A 25,911-nucleotide genomic window follows, 5' to 3' on the forward strand; every position below is an offset into this window, starting at 1 on the left:
AGGTGCCAAAGTGTCAGAGGACAGCATATCATCAGTAACAGGGTCACACTGAAACGTCCCCTTAGAAAAATTATAAAGGACTGTGCTTAAACTGACACACAATATTTTGAGCGCAACGCAATCTTACTTTCAAAAATCCCTACAAAAGAATGGCCCTGACTAACAATAACCTATACCTTTCATGAATCACTGACCTCACAAAAACTTACTCAAACTACTGCAAAAAAGCGTGCGCCAATACTGCCGGTTGAATCAAAGATTACAACTACTGAAGTCACTAACTACTGATAGGCATAGTTAGCAAATGAAAGATATTGATAGAGAACAAACAATGTATTTACCTTAATAGTGTTGAAGAGTCATATATATATATATATATATATATATATATATATATATATATATATATATATATATATATATATAAAAAATCAGTTCATGATATCCATTATTACAAATTTACTCTTTCTGGCGGACACACGTCCAGATCGTCGGCTCTTAAAATTCTACCATCTGTCTCCCCACATCCACCACTGCTGGCGGCTCACCTCCAACTGCGCAACGCTACGCGCTGTTCACATCCAACTGCCCAACACTACAATAGCAAACTCCAACAATGCAAACCAGCCACAGACTGCACACAGTACAGTCAGTGATTTTCATATAGAGCGCTACATGGCTTACCAACATAAAAACCTTAACAGCCTACTTAAAACTCATCCGATGAATGTAGTCATCAGAAGGGGTACGATATTGTCTCTTCCGTTTCCTCGGCGATTGCTTCCTAAAATGAACCAGTTTACTTCGGGGGCATTCAGAGCGGTCATGGAATTCCTGGTCGCAACCGGAACAAGTGCAACAGGTTGCATTGAAATAAGCATTCAGTACACAGTGCTGTGGAATGTGGGCAAAAAACCGCAAATTGGCATTCATAAGAAGAAGAACAACACCAAAAATGCAACAGGAGCGTAATATGTAAGAAATTGTCCATGCAACCTACCACTGATGATGCCTTGCAGAAAATAAAGGCGAAACGCGTATGGCACTAAAATTGTGTTTTATTTAGTTGCTGTCAGACGGTCCATAAGTAAAAATTATCAATATACCGTAATATTACACGCAACTGAGGAAGACAGGACTACAATATTTGAAGATGTCAATGCAGCTGTGTCAAGCATTTGTAATCATTTTCTACGGAACCTTAGCAGACATTACACAAATACCATTTTCCGTACCCTAGAGTGTCTGGAACTTCTGCAGAGTTACTGGCGCACGATCACTGCTGTTACTAGCTGCGCACGGTACTTCATGGGGACAGTCATGTTGGGGGTCTTGGATGCAAACCAAGGAATAGCTGTGTGCTGCATGTCTGTTGTTGGCATGCATATCCTGAAGCTTACAGCGCTGTCTGCTGGTCAAATTTTCGTTTTTTTTTTTTTTTTTTTACATGACGTTTCCCCCTGTGTCATTTGTATGCTGTTCAAATTGGACGTCATTCTGAGGAGTGGTTCTCTTTCTACAGCGTTTTGAAACCCACCTTCATTACGGACACACTGTACATATCCTTTTTGAGAAACTTATCATCTGGGGAGGTTCAAACGCCAGCTAAATTACATTGAAAGCTTTCTGAACCATCTTGGTAATAAATAACATGATTACACATTATGAAAATTTGTAGCTGGATGTTACGCAACTATATGGCGGCCAGCCGGGACCGGCAGTTCGCATCCCATTCCCCTCAGCTGCTGGTGCTACTAACTCGTACTTGCTGCTTGCTCTGACTCGATCGTTCATTCGTTCGTGAGCATTAAATTGTTTGCTGATTTCTATTTAGAACTGAACGTACTGTCCTCTGTTATAAGAAGGATGAATTGAAATTACTACTGTGAACAGCTGTCTTAGTGCACGAATTTACATAAAGGCGAAACTAACTGGCGTTCGCTGTGCAGCAAATTAAATCAAAACCCTTACTCAAAACCCACTACCAAAATTAAACTCTGCACTGCCCAAAAAATTGAAACACGGAAATTTCTTACCAACACTATGAAACGCACACTGTACACTGGCACATTAAAAATCAGAATTACAGAGAAAATACTTAGAATTTGCGAAATGGAAACGTGAGATCAGCAAAGAAAGAATCAACATAATACGAAAAGAATGTGACCTGAAAGATGACAGCACATTAGCAGCAACAGCATAGCAAGAAGAAATCGCGCCCGCTAAAACATGCTAAAGTAATACTAAACTACTGGCAGAAGGATTGGGGATGATTTCCGCAAACACAAAAAAACTTATTACTTGAAATGAAAATACTGATCTTTCCACAAGAATAACAATGCTGTATTTTAAACACTTTTTTCACAGAAAACCAGTAACTTTACTTCCTTTACAAAGGTCCTACAAGGTAATGCTTTTACGATTATGCAAATTGAAGTGAATTAGACTCAAATGACCTAAACTGAGGTGGGGAGGTGTTCTGTTATGTTGCAGGAATCTCTAACATTATCAGTGTGTGCCAGCAAAAATTATTACCTTAAAAAAATATCCATAATGCAAATCCATTCTTTCTGTTCTATAAATTCGGCGTCTGTAAGTCCTTTCATCAGATTAATAATCCTTAACGATTTTCTTCAGCTAGATTCTCCTTCAATATGCATTACGCTAAAAGTTCTGCCAGCTTGTATTGTATTGTATGTATGTGAACCGGGGACCGAAAAACGACAGAGAGGCTCCCCACCTGCAGGCACAATGTTCCACAACCCCACAACGACTACCGCAGGCCGGTCGGAGTGGCCGTGCGGTTCTGGGAGCTACAGCCTGGAGCCGAGCGACCGCTACGGTCGCAGGTTTGACGCCTGCCTCGGGCATGGATGTGTGTGACGTCCTTAGGTTAGTTAGGTTTAATTAGTTCTAAGTTCTAGGCGACTGATGACCTCAGAAGTTAAGTCGCATAGTGATCAGAGCCATTTGAACCATCTTTGAACTACCGCAGTCCACTTTATCCCTCCGCCGCCCCATACCGTACGCAGGGTTATTGTGCAGTTCGGCCCCCGGTGGACCCCCCCAGGGAACGTCTCACACCAGACGAGTATGTTTGCGTGATAGAGTAATGGTGGTGTACGCGTACGTGGAGAACTTGTTTGCTCAGCAATCGCCGACATAATGTAGCTGAGACGGAATAAAGGGAACCAGCCCACATTCGCCGAGGCAGATGGAAAACCGCCTAAAAACCATCTACAGACTTGCCGGCTCACTAGACCTCGACACAAGTCCATCGGGCGGATTCATGCCGGGAACGAAGCGCTCCTTCCCACTCTGCACAGCCGTGCTTTAGACATCTCGGCTAAACGGGCGGGCCTCTACCAGCTTACTCCACGTCCAACAATCAACTACTCTCGGCCCTGCAGCTTGTGTCAAAGGTACTCAAGTTCAGAGATACTGCCATAAGCCGGCCGGTGTGGCCGTGCGGTTCTAGGCGCTTCAGCCTGGAGCCACTTGACCGCTACGGTCGCAGGTTAGAATCCTGCCTTTGGCATGGGTGTGTGTGATGTCCTTAGGTTAGTTATGTTTAAGTAGTTCTAAGTTCTAGGGGACTGATGACCATAGATGTTAAGTCCCATAGTGCTCAGAGCCATTTGAACTGTCATAAGGCCGGCCGGAGTGGCCGAGCGGTTCTAGGCCTTACAGTCAGGAGCCGCGCGACCGCTACGGTCGCAGATTCGAATCCTGCCTCGGGCATTGGTGTGTGTGTTGTCCTTAGGTTAGTTAGGTTTAAGTAGTTCTAAGGTCTACGGGACTGATGACCTGAGAAGTTAAGTCCCATAGTGCTCAGGGCCATTTGAACCATTTTGAACTGCCGTAAGTCGACTATTCCGCAGATGCTACACGTGACTGCTTCGCTCTCGTAACATAAAATTTCCACTCCTTTTGAAACTGTCCGCAAATTAATTTCCAGTCCATCTATATATGTCAAGCTGTCCGGCGCACTTGCGCCCTCACGACGCCACGCACGATGAGGTGAAATGTGGATGTGGATGTGTGATCACAGATCACTGATTTTCAAAGTACAGATAGATCTCGTTATTCGTGATCGATACGTTCCATGGAATCAGAGCGCATACCGAATTAGCATAAATCGACAGTCATTTTATATGAAAATAATTAGTTAGATCCACTTTTACTCACAATTAAGTTTAAAATAGCAGTGTGTCTTAGTATTTTTACCAAAAATAATCATTATCATCTTTGTGAAATGCTGTTTAGTACTAAATTTGCACACTTAAAAGCTGAACAGTATAATATACTACAACAATTTTCATGAAGTCTGCATTCTAAATGGTGTCGTCATCACCTACATCGGTAAAAGCTAACGCTGCAGTAGCCAGTTCAGTGTCCATGTCGTATTTCCTTACATTCACATTCTTTGCAGCTCAGGTGTTCTTAATAGGCGCTTGATATTGTCACATTGTTTTGCAAAGACATGTTTAATAGTCGGCTGTGTAGTCTTCTTTGTCAGTTGATCATAGAGTTCTCTGTAGCATTTAGGAAAATATCCAACTTCTCTCTTCACACCTGAACTCCTTACTTCTTCAGGATCGCGCTCATCGACAACTCTCATTGCAGCGTCGATCATTCTGAAGCCCTCAGCCATTTTCTTCTTTGACAGATTTCTAACACGCTAAACTTCCTTGACTTCTTTTCTTTACTGTTCTCACGGAAAACTATCACACCTTCTGTAACTGCGTAGACTTCCGCGGCCAGAGTCAGTTGAAATGAAAGTTTCCCGAGTATAGCACGGCGTCGTTATGTAAAAAACAAACTGTGCTGGAGAAACCAACGTTTCGGCCACGGTTGCAGTGGACTTCTTCTGGGTCTACATTTAGGTTATGATGTGGCACCATACTCAGAAAACTTTTATATCAAATATTCGTTGTTCACATCCCCGGAATGAGAGTTGAGGTGGTCATACACATTTTCTTCTTCGACAGTAATCGATCTAATTTGGCGTGCGATGTCAACAGTTTCTCTCGTTGGAACCGTGATACCACTGGTCACTTCACGTTTTACCGCTGGCACAGTATCTCGTCAAATCTTCCTCCACACGCTATTACTACATTATGGAAAGATGGCAGTCCAAGCGTCTCTAATGACAACAATCGCTATCTTAATATCAAACATCCCCAGATATTCTTGATGATAAGTTTGTCATTCGAATCACATCCTTCTAGTAAATCAGAGAAAGTTTCATGCAGTTAGTAAGCCTTGTCTGCATCAATAACTCCCACATCCGTGGGTTGCGGGATAGATTTACTGCGCAGTGGTAGAAACAGTACTTAAATGGTTTTATTGGGACCAATAATGGAAAATGTGTGGCTGGGAACTTTATCAAGGTGGAGAAGAATTTTGAAAGGTCTCTTCTGGTTTCTCACAGTAGGCCTTGAAATGGCTATTCATTTCATTAACAAAGTACTAACTGAAAATAGCAGATGTCATCAAACCATTTTTATTCGATCTCCAATTAACTCTCTACCTGCTCTTGTCACAATCCTTTAGTGCCATAGGATTTAGAGAGTGGTGCATTATAAGTATGTTCTGCAGCATTTCCTCCGAAAGTAATGATGCATCTCTCCTTGGCAGCCTTAAATCCAGGTACCGTTTTTTTTTCAGTAGGAATGAACGTGCGCCTAGGCCTAACTTTTCCGAAATAAGCCCGTTTCATCAAAGTTGAAAACCTGCTTCTCTGTATGGCCCTTTTCTGTCACAATCCGTTTAAACCGCGTTTTAAATTCCTTAGCTTGAACTTCGTCTGCCGCAGCTGCCTCTCCTGTCATTTTAATGTGGTGAAAGCCAAAGCTATGAAAAAAATTTTAACTGCCAGAGAAAGGCGCTGGACAGTCCTCTTGTATCGTTAAATCTGCATACAAGCTCCTGGCTTCAGCTTGGATAGCAGCTCCAACGAGAGGCAGATAATGTTGGTTGTGGTGCTCCATCCAACACCTTAGCATTTTTTTCCACTCTTCCCATCGCATCCGAGCGAGATTTGGTCACTCTAGTCACTCCTAAGTTAGTTGACGATCCAGCAGTTTTTTTGCATTGATTGCGTTTTGCCATGAATTGTTCTCATAGTGATTTCACTACGTCCCAAAGCACGCTGAATATCAATAAACGCTCATCTTTCTCACAGCGACCCAGAACGTCCTTCTTCCTCATTAATACTACGCTCTTAGACGTTTCCTTCCTTCGACAGGCACACTTTCATTCCTTTTAACGCGACGTTTTTAACAATGACAGTGTCAGGTGCAGCTTCACAGCCCTGACGACCTGAACTTAACGATTCACATCTAAGCGCGTTGCGATGTGGTGGCACATTACTGTTTCCGTATACTGCCAACAGGTGTCAGCACCGAACTTTAATCTAAAATTGCCAGGATAACAAATCCGCATATAACGAGTTTTACCTGTATTCTGGTATTTCATCCACTTCATTTAATGACTAAATCAGCGTATCTGTCGTTTGAACTCAACCACAAAATTTACGTACAAGTATAGCGTGCCTGCAGCACGCCTTTGTCTCGCGGCTCAGAGGATGCTGTAGTTTGCCCGTGAAAAAGGAGCTAACACGTAGCTTCCGGGCCTCGGGGCGGCTGTTGGCTTAATTCGCTGTGTGTGTCTGCGTGTATGCCTCACGGAAACAAGGGCCGCAGTAAAACGACGGTGAGAGGCGCAGTAGAACGGGGGTCGGACATCCCGCACGCACGTCGCTCGATTGCCGGCCGTAAACGCCACATCACGTGCCACGGATCCGCTAACGACGCGCTTGTTGGTTGCTCTGTATAGAGCGTCGGCACGCCAGCGCACGCGACAGAGGAAGTCTCGTCGTGTTTTGTTTCTCCCTCAGAAGGTTTCACTCCATCACCGGGATCAGCACCCCTCACAGCTGTTGACAGAATTCGAGAATAAGGACGCACGCGGCAACGACATATTACTTCAGCCGACAGCAAACCAGGTTTTGTGTCGTATCTCCGTAGAAGCTACAAACTCCCTTGCAAATGACCAACTCAGAAGGGGACGAAGTTAGGTTCGTCAAAGAAAGTCATTCGACCACAACATAATAGCTGTGATATTTCCTACCTTCAATGTTTCCATTCCACAGAAGTCTCTTAGTTACCACGGTTCTAATAAAATGAGCGCTGACTGAAATACATTTCTCGAACTTTCCTAATGTAACGCGTGACGCACAAGCGGTTTACTTTGTGCAGGAATTCTGAGCCGTCGGTTCTTCTTTGGCGTTCCACTCCTCCAATGATATGTTGTGAAGTCGATATACACTCCTGGAAATGGAAAAAAGAACACATTGACACCGATGTGTGAGACCCACCATACTTGCTCCGGACACTGCGAGAGGGCTGTACAAGCAATGATCACACGCACGGCACAGCGGACACACCAGGAACCGCGGTGTTGGCCGTCGAATGGCGCTAGCTGCGCAGCATTTGTGCACTGCCGCCGTCAGTGTCAGCCAGTTTGCCGTGGCATACGGAGCTCCATCGCAGTCTTTAACACTGGTAGCATGCCGCGACAGCGTGGACGTGAACCGTATGTGCAGTTGACGGACTTTGAGCGAGGGCGTATAGTGGGCATGCGGGAGGCCGGGTGGACGCACCGCCGAATTGCTCAACACGTGGGGCGTGAGGCCTCCACAGTACATCGATGTTGTCGCCAGTGGTCGGCGGAAGGTGCACGTGCCCGTCGACCTGGGACCGGACCGCAGCGACGCACGGATGCACGCCATGACCGTAGGATCCTACGCAGTGCCGTAGGGGACCGCACCGCCACTTCCCAGCAAATTAGGGACACTGTTGCTCCTGGGGTATCGGCGAGGACCATTCGCAACCGTCTCCATGAAGCTGGGCTACGGTCCCGCACACCGTTAGGCCGTCTTCCGCTCACGCCCCAACATCGTGCAGCCCGCCTCCAGTGGTGTCGCGACAGGCGTGAATGGACGGACGAATGGAGACGTGTCGTCTTCAGCGATGAGAGTCGCTTCTGCCTTGGTGCCAATGATGGTCGTATGCGTGTTTGGCGCCGTGCAGGTGAGCGCCACAATCAGGACTGAATACGACCGAGGCACACAGGGCCAACACCCGGCATCATGGTGTGGGGAGCGATCTCCTACACTGGCCGTACACCACTGGTGATCGTCGAGGGGACACTGAATAGTGCACGGTACATCCAAACCGTCATCGAACCCATCGTTCTACCATTCCTAGACCGGCAAGGGAACGTGCTGTTCCAACAGGACAATGCACGTCCGCATGTATCCCGTGCCACCCAACGTGCTCTAGAAGGTGTAAGTCAACTACCCTGGCCAGCAAGATCTCCGGATCTGTCCCCCATTGAGCATGTTTGGGACTGGATGAAGCGTCGTCTCACGCGGTCTGCACGTCCAGCACGAACGCTGGTCCAACTGAGGCGCCAGGTGGAAATGGCATGGCAAGCCGTTCCACAGGACTACATCCAGCATCTCTCCGATCGTCTCCATGGGAGAATAGCAGCCTGCATTGCTGCGAAAGGTGGATATACACTGTACTAGTGCCGACATTGTGCATGCTCTATTGCCTGTGTCTATGTGCCTGTGGTTCTGTCAGTGTGATCATGTGATGTATCTGACCCCAGGAATCTGTCAATAAAGTTTCCGCTTCCTGGGACAATGAATTCACGGTGTTCTTATTCCAATTTCCAGGAGTGTATATGTTAATGCTATTCTGAACTAGTGTCCAATATTACGACCGCATATTTGTGTTATACATGGTTCTTGGAAATTAGATACAGTCTCCCAAAAGCATTAGTCGAAGAAAACCGGAGACCAGATACAGAATGGGATCAAATAGGATTTTTTGTTGCATAAGAGACGATCGCAGTCACGAACGTAAATGCTGACCATAGTGCTATATTACAGACGACAGTGTCAGTGCTAAAAGTGCAACGGGAACTCTGCTACATTCTTGCCTCGTGGAAATAAAATGTTAGTTTTACAAGCCAAGGGTAACCTAAAAATACGAATGTAGTAATAAAACATGACTCAGCTGGGCTAAACAGGGGCAAGGCGATCAGAATCTGTAAAATACGATGATGAGAAACTGAAGATAGTCGAGACGGGAAAGGTGTGGTGAATAAAACTCCTAGCTGGGCCGAGAGGTCTTTGAACAGTGGAGCAGGCTGCTGAGGTGTTGATACTGTGTGCCTGGTCTTGACAATTTTCTTTTTGATTCATTTCTGGTATTGCTTTAATACGGGGAGCTTTTGTTAGCGGCCAGGGAGCACAGATCTCATTGTCTGATGCGTTTCCCTTTCCTGATAGAAAGGGGTGTCAACAGACGGACGGACAGAGACTTCGATAGCATATGAAAACAAAAATCGTCTGATGCAATTACTAATCAACAATTTTCGGATTTTTTTTCTTTTGTTGTAGTGTGAATCCTTGCTTCTCGGCAAATTTCATGATTCTACGTGAACGGGAAATACCTTGCCGGTTTTGATGAGCGAATTCGCGACTATCAAAATATGTGACATGAATAGCCATATCTTTTGATTGTATTGACTTAGACGCTTTACGTTTTACATCCTAAAGGACCGTAGATCTCACTGTGTGAGAAATTTCCAATTGGTACGTGACCACGTTCCTGAGAAAAAGGGTACTGAACAGTCGGACAGACGAAGAGACAAAGAGACAGACAGAAGGACAGGAAAGTGATCCTTTAAGGAGTTCAGTTTTCACCGATTGCGGTACGGACTCACAGAAACAGACACTGGTGGACAAAGCAACGTTGCGGCCATAGTTGCACTGGCCTTCTTCAGGTTCTAAATGGTTCAAATGGCTCTGAGCACTATGCGACTCAACTTCTGAGGTCATCAGTCGCCTAGGACTTAGAACTAATTAAACCTAACTAACCTAAGGACATCACACACATCCATGCCCGAGGCAGGATTGGAACCTGCGACTGTAGCGGTCACGCGGTTCCAGACTGAAGCGCCTTTAACCGCACGGCCACACCGGCCGGCCGCCTTCTTCAGGGTTTACATTCACGTTATGACACGGTACCACACTCAAGAAACATTTTATCAAACGTTCTTTCGTCACATCCCCGGCCACATGCAGTCTCTTAATCGACATCAGTGAATCCAATGTGGCGTCCAGTGGCCAGAGTTTCTCTCGTTGCAACGGTGATATCACTGATGACTTCACCTTCGGGCACTGATACAGCATCGATTTAAAGGACCAAAGAAATATAAAAATCAGTTTCAGCAACTTGAAACATTGACGTAATCGTGAAATTATTTTTCTGGTCTGAGCTCATTTGCTCTGTGGGGGTGATCAATGGGAGGACTGCTTAAAACTGTATGGAAAAAATTTAAAGCAAGAGTTTGGGACCAGATTAAAAAACAATGTGGAAGGGAAACACAAGTTAGGATCTTAGATCATTCAAAAGCCAAGGTTACATAGATATTTCTTTATTTAAAACAATCGGATAGACTTTTCTGACATATGCAAGTCTTAAAAAATCTTTTTCCTATGAAACGTGGTCATTTTAAGCTGGACCTCACGCCAAGTTATCCTACTTAAAATGAACACGTTTCGTATCAAAAGATTTTTTTAAGACCTGAAGGTCACTAGAATGTCTGTCGAAGCCTGTCGTTTTAAATAAGTTTTTATCCGATATTGGCTTTTCGATATTTGTAGCAAGTAAATCGGATTCTTCCTTCTGTCTTCTCAAAATGAGAAAATTCGACTAAGATCTAGGAATTGGCAAATAAGTGATACAGAGAGACGTTTTCAATGTGTAACATGGGGACCGCGCCTACTGCTCGTCACAAGTTTCGTCCAGATTTATAGTCATGCACGGCTTGGACAGAAATCGAAGTGTTGGACGTAGGAGCTCCAGATGGCAAATGCTTCGATTAAACAGCATTTTTTTGCTAATAAACAGCATTTTGGCTCGGTTCTGGGACACATAAGGCATTTAAGTTATCACACACACTCGACAGCGGTTGGCTGGGGCCTGGGGCGACTACCTGTGCTGAAACTTTTTTATTTTCAGTTTCTACGTTACTTACACTGCAGACAAACCGAAATAATGCTCAATGTACGGAATTTATTAATATTTTCATTGAAGGACAATTTGGGATTATAAATAAATTTTCAGAATGGGGAAGCTTCGTATATACTTCCAATATTTAACAGCTGATGATTTACACACCCTTTTCATCGTAACCGGGTGTTGTATGATGTCCTTAGGTTAGTTAGGTTTAAGTAGTTCTAAGTTCTAGGGGACTGATGACCATAGATGTTAAGTCCCATAGTGCTCAGAGCCATTTGAACCATTTTTTTCATCGTAAAAGCAGGGAAAGCAGTAATATTCTCCGCAAATTGCACATGTTATAAAAGCTGCATTTTCACAATTACACAGGTTGTTTTAAAGTTTATATACGAAAACAAAATTGGTTCACACTCATAAAAGGTTCTTTCCATAGCAGAATTTGGTAGAAAACCATTCGTAACGCATCATTTCGCCAAATATAATGTATTTTGATACAGCCTTCTCCGGTTGTGGTTTCTGTTTCTCTCGATGACATAAGAGCAGTAGAGCACTTTCCCTCGAAAGGCAAAGGTCCCGAGTTCGAGTCTCGGTCCGGCACACAGTTTTAATCTGCCAGGAAGTTTCATATCGGCACGCACTCCGCTGCAGAGTGAAAATCGCATTCTGGAAACATCCCCCAGGCTGTGTCTAAGCCATGTCTCCACAATATTCTCTCTTTCAGGAGTGCTAGTTCTGCGAGGTTCGCAGGAGAGCTTCCGTAAAGTTTGGAAGGTAAGAGACGAGGTACTGGCAGAAGTAAAGTTGTGAGGACGGGATGTGAGTCGTGCTTGGGTAGGTCAGTTGGTAGAGCACTTGCCCGCGAAGGACAACGGTCCCGAGTTCGAGTCTCGGTCAGGGACACAGTTTTAATCTGCCAGGAAGTTCCAGTTTTGACGTTTTTTGATCAAACTCTTTAGCTGACAATACACCAGCGGAGTGAATTAGAGAGGGGAATGAGTTTAATAATGCACGATACCAATCGTTCTTCATCTTGATATATCTTGTCGTGTAATTTTGCACTTTTTTGTCCTCCCCATGAGGTAACTAACAGCAGAAATTTGTGGGAGCATCGTTCGTTGTTTTCACTTAGTAATTCAGTTACACTGAAGTCGCAGTGCTAGTGAAAGTTCCTTGAGTCATTTATTTGCATTCACTAATGCATACTACTCTAACAGCACAGCATGTGTAAGTGGGCTGCTTATGTGTTGGCAGCGCTGTGTAGCGCTTTGCATTGATCTCTGTGGCTGCCTGGACTCGTTGTTGGAAGTTCATCGCCAGTTGTGTTGGGCAGTTGGAAGTTAGTCGCTAGCAGTGATGGAACTACTGTTGCGCAGTTGGAGGTGAACAGACAGGAGTGATAGATGTCAGGTGTGAGAAATGAGCATTGATGGAGGGTACAGGTCTGAAGTGTTAGGGTAGGCTAACATCTGTACATGTTCGACCTGGAGATTTAATGTTATTCACGATTATATGCCTTTGTACTAGACGTGAATGATGATTTATGTTGGTGTCTGAACTGGATGTCACATTATTGAGGTAAAAAATACATCATTTGGCTTGCAACAAAATATTTCCTTTGCTAACCACATGTCTATTGGTAGTTAGTGGCTTTAGTAGTTATAATCTTTTATTTATCTGGCAGTATTGACGCTCGCTGTATTGCAGTAGTTCGCGTAATGAAGATTTTTGTGAGGTAAGTGCTTAATGAAATGTATAGGTTATTGTTGGGATTTCTTTTTAGTCAGGGCGATTCTTCTGAGATAATTTGGTAGCAGTCAGATCGCGTGACCGTTGTATATTGGGAGTAAATAATGAATATGAAAAGTTTGAGTTGTGTTTGCCAGGGCAAATTCAGTAGGTCAGTGTTGTAGGGATGAAGACTAGCAAGGTGACACTTGCATTAAATTTCACTCAGCAGTTTAAGCAAATATTTTACTAAGATGTTTCACGTGGTAATATCACAGCTCAGAAGGTTCAAAATCAACGAGGAAGGGAAAAAAGACAACGCCATCTTCAATTTCGAGGATCCGTTTCAGTTACCGGAGGTAACGCAGTCTCCAGAAACATTCACCATCGTGTAGGAAGTACGTTAGTCCATGAAGCTGTGAGATACCCAGTCTACATGTAGACGAATAAACAAGTGCGGACTTTGCTGAGCGAGCGAGGTGGAGCAGTGGTTAGCACACTGGACTCGCGTTCGGGAGTAAGACGTTTCAAAACGGCGTCCGGCCATCCTGATTTAGGTTTTGCCGTGATTTCCGTAAATCGCTTCAGCCAAATTCCGGGATGGTTCGTTTGAAACGGCGCGGCTGACTTCCTTCTCTACCCTTGCGTAATCCGATGGGACCGATGAGCTTGCCGTTTGAACCCCTCCCCCAGACCAACTACTTCGGCTGCTGTACACTCAGCAAGAGGGCCCGGCGTTTTGAGTTTGTTGTCAGCGTCTCGCGGTGGGAACACCGGAACAACGGGGCGGCGTCGCATCTGCAGCGTGGCGCGTGGCGTCACAGGACGCCGACCTGTTGCCCGCGTGGGGCCGAAGTAGCGGCAGCGGCGATCGCTGATATACGGCCAGCAGGGAGCAGGGGGGAGCCAGCTAGTGGCTGTGTGTACCGGCCTATTGATCGAGTCGCCAACACTCGCTGCCTCAGCAGCATTCCGCACACGGGGGGAAGCTGCCCCACAGTACCGGCGGCCTGCGTTCATGCCAGTCGTGTTTGCTCGTTGTATGCCGATTACCGGAAATTTCTAATCTTATATTGAAGTATAGACTGATCATCAGCAAATGTTCCTTTTCAGTTCTTCCATTTCACGTCACCTTTCATCAGATAAGAAATAAATTTAGGGTTATCGAGATTACCGGAAAATTTGTAAACTTATACTGAAGCATAGACTGATCATCAGCAAATGTTCCTTCTCAGCTCTTTCATTTCGCGTCGCCTTTCATCAGATATAAAATAAATTTAGGGTTATCGAGAATCGACATCTACATCTACATTTATACTCCGCAAGCCACCCTACGGTGTGTGGCGGAGGGCACTCTGCGTGCCACTGTCATTACCTCCCTTTCCTGTTCCAGTCTCGCATGGTTCGCGCGAAGAACGACTGCCGGAAAGCCTCCGTGCGCACTCGAATCTCTCTGTTTTTACATTCGTGATCTCCTCTGGAGGTATAAGTAGGGGGATGCAAGATATTGGATACCTCATGTAGAAACGCACCCTCTCGAAACCTGGACAGCAAGCTACATCGCGATGCAGAGCGCCTCTCTTGCAGAGTCTGCCACTTGAGTTTGCTGCACATCTCCGTAACGCTATCACGCTTACCAAATAACCCTGTGACAAAACGCGCCGCTTGTAACAATAATGTACCTATAATAATTTTTTTCTTTATGCATTTAGATAAATGTTTCTTTCTGAATTTATGTGAAATAATGTAAATATTATTTTAGATTTTTTTTCTTTTCGTGTCATGTTAAAGAAACTGTACACAACTTTTGAAATGAATGTCATTACTTATGTTAGATTTTAAGCAATTTGATAACCAAAGGAAAATGTATTTAATGTTAAAACTATTGTAAAATGTGTAAATTGTAATTTAAACACTTGGTCCATACGTAGGTAATGCATTAGAATATGTGTAGTAGAAAACCTGTGGTGAATACCCTACCTGTAGGGGCGCGGGAAAAGGTGGATGCAGGCGAGCGCGGGAAAACGCACACTGGCGCGGTTCGGCACAACGGGCTCAGTAACACAGTCGGAGTTGGGCATCGGTCAGAGGAACAAGTACTGTACCGAGGAGGCTATCTAGGAAAAGTGGATTCCATTGAGCCTCGGATGGTCCGATACCGACGACTACTTGGCATGGCTATATTCTCAGGCACAAAACTGGAAAGATTACGACGCTAAGAAGAATGAAAGTGCCGATACTGTGAGAGCCTTAGCCGTGCTTGTATGTGTGCTGTGCTGCCCGCTATCTCGCTGCCCGCCATCCGCCGTACCGACGTGCACAGGTCAAACGTTTATTTCATCTTTAGAAGTGTATCTGTGTGGACCAGTGTTGAAACTGTTCTAACTGTTCAATAATAACGTGACTTTTACCAGAATTGCCTTAGACATCACTTATCCTTATCATTGACCTAGACAGGGTCCTTACCTTATATTGTGCAACCCGAGTATCCCGAATTGAAAGTTACAGTTAGTACTAAATTATCTGCAGACCAATTTATGTTATAAAGACGTTCAAGGATAGGAGTGCCAACGTAAATGTTAGTAAAGAATATCAGTGTGATTAAATTGAAAGATAAATTTTGAATTGAGCTAGCAATGTTATTGAATTCATTTGAGACTGAAAGAATGTTAGTCAATTACTCCAGAAGCGTGACAAAAGAATAGTAACCCATAGGTTGATAATTTTGAGTGTTAATGTACCTTCAGGACTTACTAGTTTCAGCATAACGACCGTAACAGTTTCAGGGCCCCCCCCCCCCATTCTCTTGCTTATTCTTGCACATTTTGAAGTGTACTGATCAGAATTGAACAGTAAAATTAATTTCTATATTAAACCTAAGTATATTAGTGTTTTTTCCAATTTTAATAGTGACATTGTATGTGTGTTTTCAAAATTGCTGATTCTAGGGTAATCTATGCCCGATTTCATTCTGATCAATATACAAAGTGCAGCTCGTAGTAATCATTGCTGTGTGGTGTTGTGTAAGTTTAGCTCATTCAAATTAGTACAAAAGAAGAAAACCTTAGTTCAGTAGATTCTTTCTGGTTCTAAATTTTGCTATAAAACGCAACATTACTACGTGTCATTATGCTTGTACATGCAACCACTTGTACAAGGAAAAACTCACTCAATGCCTAATTAGGCTGGCGACCGTATTATTAATCATTGGTAGCATCTACTGTGTGTACTTCTTGTCCATGCGAACGCGTAATTATACTTTACGTTTGCTTGACGCATCACTGTAGTTACTGACTGAATAAGTCCGAATTGCTTCCCTTAGGTACACGCGGTCAACTTATGTACTAAATCCTTGTTTACAAGGTGAAGCCCGTGAACTTATTACAGTACAGGCTTTATTGAGCTAACGCACGTCCGGCAGGGCGGTAGTGTTACACGTGGCTTCCCGGTGACAGGACATCCAGTTGTTGTCGGTTATACACTAACGTAAAGACCGAACAGTGGATGTTCAGTGGCACGAACAGCAATAAAGTTTAGCAAAGTAAACTATAGCGTGAGTCAAGTATAATAGTGCGGTGTGATTGGCATTCAATATGGACAGGAACGGGGACAGGGTAGATGTGCCGAGCGAAATGGAGAATGCGGCTAGCAGTAGCAGGAGTCTACGCGGCCAGATAACAGATGGCGTTAGCGGAAGACAATTGGCGTACATACAATACCATGAACACGTCAACGAACAGATTGAAATGTCGCGATCACCTCGAACACAGCAAGGGACAAAACAGGAAGTAGAGGGTGACTTTGTAGATGATAGTGGGTACGTGAACGAATCCACTGACATATTTGATTCACCACAGATAAAGAAAGAACCGAAAGAAACTTATGAAGTAGAATCGGAACGCACGGATTCCGTAGAACAAAACAGTGTAAAAATTTTAAATATGAACGACTTATTTGAACAATTAACCAAACAAATTGTAGGACAGAATGAGCAGCTTAAAACACACGTTGATGAGCAGCTCAAAACACAGAACGAGCAGCTTAAAACACACGTTGATGAGCAGCTCAAAACACAGAACGAGCAGCTTAAAACGCACGTTGATGCGCAGCTTAAAACACAGAGTAATCAGCTTCAAAAACAAGTCGGTAATCAGGTTGATCAGCTTAAAACGCACGTTGACGAGCAACTCAAAACACAGGGCCATCAGATCAAAACACAGAACGAGCAGCTTAAAACACACGTTGATCAAATTAAAGCACAGGTCAAAGATCAAGGAATTAGAATTAGTAAACAAATAGAGCAGGTAGAACAAAAAGTGGGAAATTTAAGTTCTGTGGTAAATAATATGAAATTTGAAATTGACACCATTAATAAAAATATGGATACTATGCAGGAGGAAATTGGTAACATTAACAGTAGATTCGATGTCGAAATTCTCAACATCCAAGAGAAAGTAGAACCGCTGGTTGAAACTAAGATAGACGAAAAAGTTTTCGGTCTTAAAACTGAGATCGTAAACGAATGTCAATACGGAATATCTCAGTTGAAAAAGGTAGTTGTAGACACTGAAAAAGAATTAGGTGAAAAAGTAACCGGATGTGTTCAAAATTGTACGAAAATTCAAGGCAAAATTTTCGATCTAGAGAGCAAAATTAAAGATAGGCCTGGTGTGGTCTGTAATGGCGCACCAATTACGAAGCTGTTAGAAGGCGAGGAACGCTTCGATCCAGCCAAGAAACATAACGGGTGGCATCCGTTAGACTTCATCAAAAATTGCGAGAGAGTATTTCCTGAGCACTTGTCTGATCAGGAAAAGATAAACGTTGTAATTAGCGCCTTAGCAGGTGACGCTAAGCGCTGGGGAATAAATTTAAATACCGAACGAATGACGTTCGAAGAATTTAGGCAAAAATTTACCGAAGAATATTGGTCAGAACAAAAACAGGACCATTTATGGCGCGAGTTTATCATGGCAAAACAGCATGATAGCAGGGGCAGGAATTCTTTGAAAGATTTCTGCGAGTATTGGTACCGGAAATTGACACATTTAAAAGGCCGAAGATCAGATTCAGAAATTATCTGGGAACTGTATAAAAAGCTCCCAGAAGATTCCAAGAGGTATGTAGGAAGCAACCATCGTAGCTTCCAAGCATTTCTGGAAAGGGTCGAAGACGAAAACCATTGGCGCGCAAGTCGTGCCAATTATCAAAATTTTGGTAACCATAATAACCGACACAATGACGAAAGAAATGATGGCGATGGATTTCGCGTCAATATGATACAGAGAGGAAGAGGCAGAGGAAGAGGCAGGGGAAATTATCAAGGTCGCGGTAGAGGGTATGCCGCGCAAAATAATAACGACGCGGGAAACTAATTTCCGCGAACGTTGCGGGCCAAACGGAAGCGGACAATACACACCGGCCCCGAATTAAGAACAGATACCGGTCGACCGTAATGTAATGAGACAGGTTAGAGACAGGCGTGAAACGAAGCAACGTGTTGTGGCAAGACAAGCGTCAGGTGCGAGCGAGCATGAGTCATCTATGCCGCACAGAAAGCTCCAGGTTAACGGGCGAGTGGAGCATCAGAGGGCAACGGCCCAGCCTAGTGGAACATCTGTTCAGAGAGAAGCCGCTAGCAATACGGCAGCAGTAGGTGCGAACGTAGCCGTAAGAGATAATGAAAATTTTACGAGTGATAATTCCGTGGCAAAGGAAACAATAGATGAGACTGTGAGTACACAGAGAGGTGCGGTTAGCAGTGTTTGCAATGAGGAAAAGGGCGATAATGAATTAGCAGAAGTGACTGATTGGCGTGTGCAGATCGACGATCTGTACAAGGGCCTAAAGCAATGTGAGTGGGAGGATGTTAAGAAGGAATATGAGGCGAAGAAATTAGTTAATAGAAAGGGAAATGATAGGGGCGTCAATATAGTGACGTGGCCCAAATGTGAAGAAGGGAGAATAAATAGCGCCGCGAAAAGTACGCGTGCTGCCGATAAGGGGAAGGTTAATGATAGGAAGGATTTGGAGGATGAAATCCTCAGCATTGACGAAGAAATAACTTCTGCTAACAATCCGCCAATAGTGCAAGCTGCTACCGAGAGGCACCGTGGAGAAGGGGCAGATGATTACATGAAAGTAATTAAAGTCCACGAGGATTACACCGAATATGAAGTCACAGTAGAGGTAAATAAAGCTGATGATGAGGCCGTTTCACCAAAAGAGGAGATTGAATTAAAATCTAAGCCTGATGACAATACCGAGGAAGAACTTAGTGCCTGTCTCAGAAAAGCCTTTATGTTAGAACCTGATAGCGATCCGGAATGGTCGGATTCCGACGATAGTTCAGATGATGAAATATACGTAAATACCGACAAAATTGAATATACTAGCTTTCCCTGTTGTGCAAAAGTAGCGTACTTAAATGAATCTGATGTGGAGGAAGAAAGTAGTGATGACTCTAGTGAAGATGAATTTTTCGGGGTAAAAGAAAGTGAATATACTTTTACCGAAAGAGGGTATGAAAAAATCAGTGAAATCAAAGAGGATGTAGTTAAGTACGATATTGTACCTAACAATGACGAAGTGTCAAAACAGAATCCAGATGTTGTGACTGAACAAAGAAAGAAAGAACCACCGGACGACTCAGAGTTTATTTCGCAAAGGGTTCAGGTAATTAATGACTTTGAACTCCCGGAACCAAAGAAACCGCCTGATATATGTGAAGTGAATGTTAAAAGCATATCTTGGGACGATGTTATCGTCGACCCGGATTTGCTCAAGGAAGACCACGATAATGAAAAACATTCGACGGTGAAACAAACAATAATACCAGTTGAAATTTATAACATGAAATTGCAAGTACTTCTTGATACTGGGTCTCAGATAAGTGCAATTTCCCAATCGTTTTTCGAACACATTTGTGATAAGCCCGGGCTAGTAATTATGTCAGTAACAGGTGTAAAAATTGTTGGGGCTACTGGCAAGGCTAGCAAGCCGGTAAAGAACCAGATTTTGGTTGAATTTAGTATAAAAGGACAAAACTTTGAACACGATTTTTTGGTTGTGCCAGACTTGAGTACTGAAATGATTTTGGGAATAGATTGGTTGGATAAGGAAAAGGTTATTATTGATTGTAGCCAGGGAGTGATCAAAATTAATAGTACATTTAGGAATTTAGAATTAAATTTTGAGGGAACTGGGAAAGTGTTTGATTCAGAAATTGATTCTTTGTTGTTGGAGATTGACAAAGGGAATGATGGATTGACGAACAAGTACGAGATGTACCATGTCCAGAAATTATTAAATGAGAGTGACAAGCAGGGGCATGAATTTAAGGGAATGGTGGAAAATTTAGAGGGAATATCTCCCAAACAGAAAGCAGAGTTGCTTGAAATTTTAGATAATAACAGCCCCGTATTTTCGGACAAACCTGGCCTAGTTAAGAATTTTGAATACCAGATTGAGACAATAGAGCATAAACCTTTCTTCGTAAGACCGTTTTCGATACCCATATCAAAGAGGCAGGCTGTTCAATTGGAAATAGATAAGATGATAGAGTGGGGGGTAATCGAACGAAGTAACAGCGAGTATAATAGTCCCCTTATCATAGTGAACAAAAGGGATGGGGGAGTGAGAGTAGTTATCGACGCTAGGACTTTAAACAAAATTGTAAAGAAGGAAATAGATAGGCCTGAGAATCTGGACGAAATGCTCCAAAAATTTTATAACATAAAATATTTAACCAGTCTGGATATGACCGCCGGATACTGGCAAATCCCATTGAGTAAAGAATCCCGTAAATATACCGCTTTTCTATTCGCAGGGAAATGCTATCAGTATAAAGTAGTGCCATTTGGGCTTAGCACATCTGTGGCCGTATTTATTAGGGCACTGGACTTTGTGTTAGGTAGAGAACTGAGTTCCCGGTTAACCATTTATGTAGACGATTTACTGATCGCTACAGAAACATGGCAGGAGCATTGCGAGTTATTACAGAAAGTTTTTGTTGCTCTACAAGCAGGGGGCATGACACTTAAATGGAAGAAGTGTGAATTTGTGAAATCGGAAATAAAGTTTCTGGGGCACATTATTACTACCAACGGTATTGGCAAGGATCCGGAAAAGTTAAGTGCAATATCGGGATGTCCAGCTCCTAGAAATAGAAAACAGTTGAAAGCCTTTCTAGGTTTGTGTGGATTCTATAGAAAATTCGTCAAGGGCCAAGTTTTTAATAGTCCTCATTTGAACAATTTACTTAAGAAAAATAGTGCTTTTGTGTGGACTGAAGAATGCAGGAGAGATTTTGAAAACTTAAAAAGGGAACTTTTGAATGACAATATTTTGCATCACCCCATACTGTCAAAACCTTTCCATATGAGTACTGATAGCAGTGCTTATGGAATTGGCATAGAAGGGTTCCAAGAAATCTGTGAGGGCAAGGAAATCGAACACCGGACTATCGCATTTGCCAGTAGAACCCTAACAAGATACGAGAGAAATTACACTATTTCGGAAAAGGAAGCTTTAGCCATTATATGGGGGCTGAAGAAATTTAGAAATTATCTGTGGGGCCATAAGCTCATTATACATACCGACCACAAAGCTTTGACTTTTCTTAAAGATTGCCGTTTACTTAATGGTAGGCTAACTCGTTGGGCTTTGTACCTGCAGCAATTTGATTACGATATTTGCTATATTAAAGGTACTGAGAATTATGTGGCAGATGCCTTATCTCGATTGCCTAATGGTATGAGTGAAGTGCCCAATGAAAATGGGGAAGAGGGTACTTTTCAGATAAGGTATATGAAAGAGATTTCAGGAAATAGGAAAATTGAGCAGATATGTAAGAATATGAGGTACCATCAGAATGAGGATTCAACCTGGAAATCAGTGAAAGTAAATTTTGACAGTGTGCAGTATCCTCAAATTAAGAAATATTACAAAATTTATAAAGGCATTTTATATAGGAGGAAAGATTTAGTTACTGAGGAATGGAGGGTATGTTGGCCAAATCAGTTTGATACTGATGTCATAGATTATTTTCATTTGGCATTGGGGCATAGTGGGCCGAAAAAATGTTTGGATAAACTGAATAATGTCGTAGTGATTACCAGTAGTGTAAGTAAGAAGGTAAAGGAACGGATTAAGTCATGTTATGTCTGTCAAAAGACCAAAGTACCGAACAAAACTAGTAGGGGACCAAGGCAAAGTACATTGCCTGAAGACACCCTAGACTTATTATCGGTAGATTTATATGGTCCCCTCCCAAAGACTTCGGGAAATTGTGCATATCTTTTGGTGATTTTGGAAGTATTTTCTAAATTTGTGAAACTATACCCCTTAAAAAAGGCCACAGCAAAAGCTGTATTTAGTAGGATGGTCGAATACTTCAGGACCATCGGGAAACCCAAGGCAGTACTATCGGACAATGGACCCCAGTTCATATCCAAAATTTGGAAAGAGGGAATGGAGAAAAATGGTGTGGAGGTTAAATATATTGCAGCCTACCATCCTGCAAGCAATCTGGTTGAAAGATACATGCGTGAAGTCGGGAGATTGTGTAGAACATACTGCAGTCACAATCATAGAGCCTGGGGCAGATTCATATCGGATTTTGAGAATGTCATGAACACATTACATCATGAAACTACAGGGTTCCCACCGGAAGAAATTTTGTTAGATAGAAGTAGTAAAAGTTTAATTGAAGAAAAATTAGAGTTTCCACCTTGTACAAGTTTGGGATTGAATCAAAAGAAAGAATTGGTAATAAAAAGGGCAAAGCAAAAAGCCGAATCTAGATCTAGAAGACACGATAAAAATCTAAAGGTTTCTAAATTTAAAATTGGAGATCATGTTCTTCTAAAAACCCACGAAAAGTCTAGTGAACTAAACCATGAAATTTCAAAATTTAAATATATCTATAATGGACCATATATAATACAGAACATTCCACACGAAAATGCTTACTACCTAATCTACCCAAAATCCAAAAGACCTTTAGGTGTAAGAAATATAGTGGATCTGAAACTGTATGTTCCCAGAAACGAGTAATTGTGCTGTATTTTATGCTGAACCCAAGTTGTTTGAAATGTAACTAATCTTTGTAAATGCCTGTATTCCATTGAAAGTGTACTAATGTAGTTATGTGAGTTTCAGATTACCAATTGTACTGTAACTGTAAAAATGTATGGAGGAAAGGACTGAAAAGAAAGGATAAATGCTAGCTGCCAGATAAAAGATGGAACTGTCTAAAATGAAAATGGGCAGAGTATGAACCAGAATAGGAAGGACTGCCAAATACCAATGAGGGCAGATAAATAGTCGATGGAAAATAGTAAATGTAATCCAGAGGATGTGACAATATGAAGTGAAATGGACTGCCCAAATTCACATAATAGGCAGCAAATATATGTAAATAATTTCTGAAAATTTTGTGTGTGTGTTTTGTTTAGTAAATTAGGAAATGGACTGCTATTCAAAGCAAGCAGCGACAAATTATCCTATAGTGTATACGAAATATGTATTTGTTTTTGTAGTTAAATATTTGCATTCCAGAATTTTAAATTATTTCTTTAAGAAATTTGGGAAAAAATGATTAAATTGCTATTTTAGTAATGTTCAAATGGGAAGTTGGACTGTGCAAAAGGCACTTAAGTAAATAACAAGAATTTGGCCTTGATGTATTAAAATAGTGTGAACCTATATACAGTGAGTGGGAGGGAATATGTAGTGTAAATCTTCTTGAACTTTTACGTAAAGATTCAGAACCAGTGTATCATTGTTAAATTTAGTGTTCCCATAAAATTTGGACTTAAGAAAATTTTCTGGAAACAGGGGCATGTGTAACAATAATGTACCTATAATAATTTTTTTCTTTATGCATTTAGATAAATGTTTCTTTCTGAATTTATGTGAAATAATGTAAATATTATTTTAGATTTTTTTTCTTTTCGTGTCATGTTAAAGAAACTGTACACAACTTTTGAAATGAATGTCATTACTTATGTTAGATTTTAAGCAATTTGATAACCAAAGGAAAATGTATTTAATGTTAAAACTATTGTAAAATGTGTAAATTGTAATTTAAACACTTGGTCCATACGTAGGTAATGCATTAGAATATGTGTAGTAGAAAACCTGTGGTGAATACCCTACCTGTAGGGGCGCGGGAAAAGGTGGATGCAGGCGAGCGCGGGAAAACGCACACTGGCGCGGTTCGGCACAACGGGCTCAGTAACACAGTCGGAGTTGGGCATCGGTCAGAGGAACAAGTACTGTACCGAGGAGGCTATCTAGGAAAAGTGGATTCCATTGAGCCTCGGATGGTCCGATACCGACGACTACTTGGCATGGCTATATTCTCAGGCACAAAACTGGAAAGATTACGACGCTAAGAAGAATGAAAGTGCCGATACTGTGAGAGCCTTAGCCGTGCTTGTATGTGTGCTGTGCTGCCCGCTATCTCGCTGCCCGCCATCCGCCGTACCGACGTGCACAGGTCAAACGTTTATTTCATCTTTAGAAGTGTATCTGTGTGGACCAGTGTTGAAACTGTTCTAACTGTTCAATAATAACGTGACTTTTACCAGAATTGCCTTAGACATCACTTATCCTTATCATTGACCTAGACAGGGTCCTTACCTTATATTGTGCAACCCGAGTATCCTGAATTGAAAGTTACAGTTAGTACTAAATTATCTGCAGACCAATTTATGTTATACAGACGTTCAAGGATAGGAGTGCCAATGTAAATGTTAGTAAAGAATATCAGTGTGATTAAATTGAAAGATAAATTTTGAATTGAGCTAGCAATGTTATTGAATTCATTTGAGACTGAAAGAATGTTAGTCAATTACTCCAGAAGCGTGACAAAAGAATAGTAATCCATAGGTTGATAATTTTGAGTGTTAATGTACCTTCAGGACTTACTAGTTTCAGCATAACGACCGTAACAGTTTCAGGCCCCCCCCCCCCCCATTCTCTTGCTTATTCTTGCACATTTTGAAGTGTACTGATCAGAATTGAACAGTAAAATTAATTTCTATATTAAACCTAAGTATATTAGTGTTTTTTTTCCAATTTTAATAGTGACATTGTATGTGTGTTTTCAAAATTGCTGATTCTAGGGTAATCTATGCCCGATTTCATTCTGATCAATATACAAAGTGCAGCTCGTAGTAATCATTGCTGTGTGGTGTTGTGTAAGTTTAGCTCATTCAAATTAGTACAAAAGAAGAAAACCTTAGTTCAGTAGATTCCTTCTGGTTCTAAATTTTGCTATAAAACGCAACATTACTACGTGTCATTATGCTTGTACATGCAACCACTTGTACAAGGAAAAACTCACTCAATGCCTAATTAGGCTGGCGACCGTATTATTAATCATTGGTAGCATCTACTGTGTGTACTTCTTGTCCATGGGAACGCGTAATTATACTTTACGTTTGCTTGACGCATCACTGTAGTTACTGACTGAATAAGTCCGAATTGCTTCCCTTAGGTACACGCGGTCAACTTATGTACTAAATCCTTGTTTACAAGGTGAAGCCCGTGAACTTATTACAGTACAGGCTTTATTGAGCTAACGCACGTCCGGCAGGGCGGTAGTGTTACACGCTCTTCTTTGGATCTTCTCCATCTCCTCCGTCAACCCGATCTGGTACGGATCCCACACTGATGAGCAATACTCAAGTATAGGTCGAACGAGTGTTTTGTAAGCCACCTCCTTTGATGATGGACTACATTTTCTAAGGACTCTCCCAATGAATCTCAACCTGGTACCCGCCTTACCAACAATTAATTTTATATGATCATTCCACTTCAAATCGTTCCGCACGCATACTCCCAGATATTTTACAGAAGTAACTGCTACCAGTGTTTGTTCCGCTAGCATATAATCAAACAATAAAGGATCCTTCTTTCTATGTATTCGCAATACATTACATTTGTCTATGTTAAGAGTCAGTTGCCACTTCCTGCACCAAGTGCCTATCCGCTGCAGATCGTCCTGCATTTCACTGCAATTTTCTAATGCTCTATCTTCTATGTATACAACAGCATCATGAACGAAAAGCCGCAT

The sequence above is a fragment of the Schistocerca cancellata genome, chromosome 5 (genome assembly GCF_023864275.1).
Source record: "Schistocerca cancellata isolate TAMUIC-IGC-003103 chromosome 5, iqSchCanc2.1, whole genome shotgun sequence".
NCBI classification, from domain to species: Eukaryota; Metazoa; Arthropoda; class Insecta; order Orthoptera; family Acrididae; genus Schistocerca; species Schistocerca cancellata.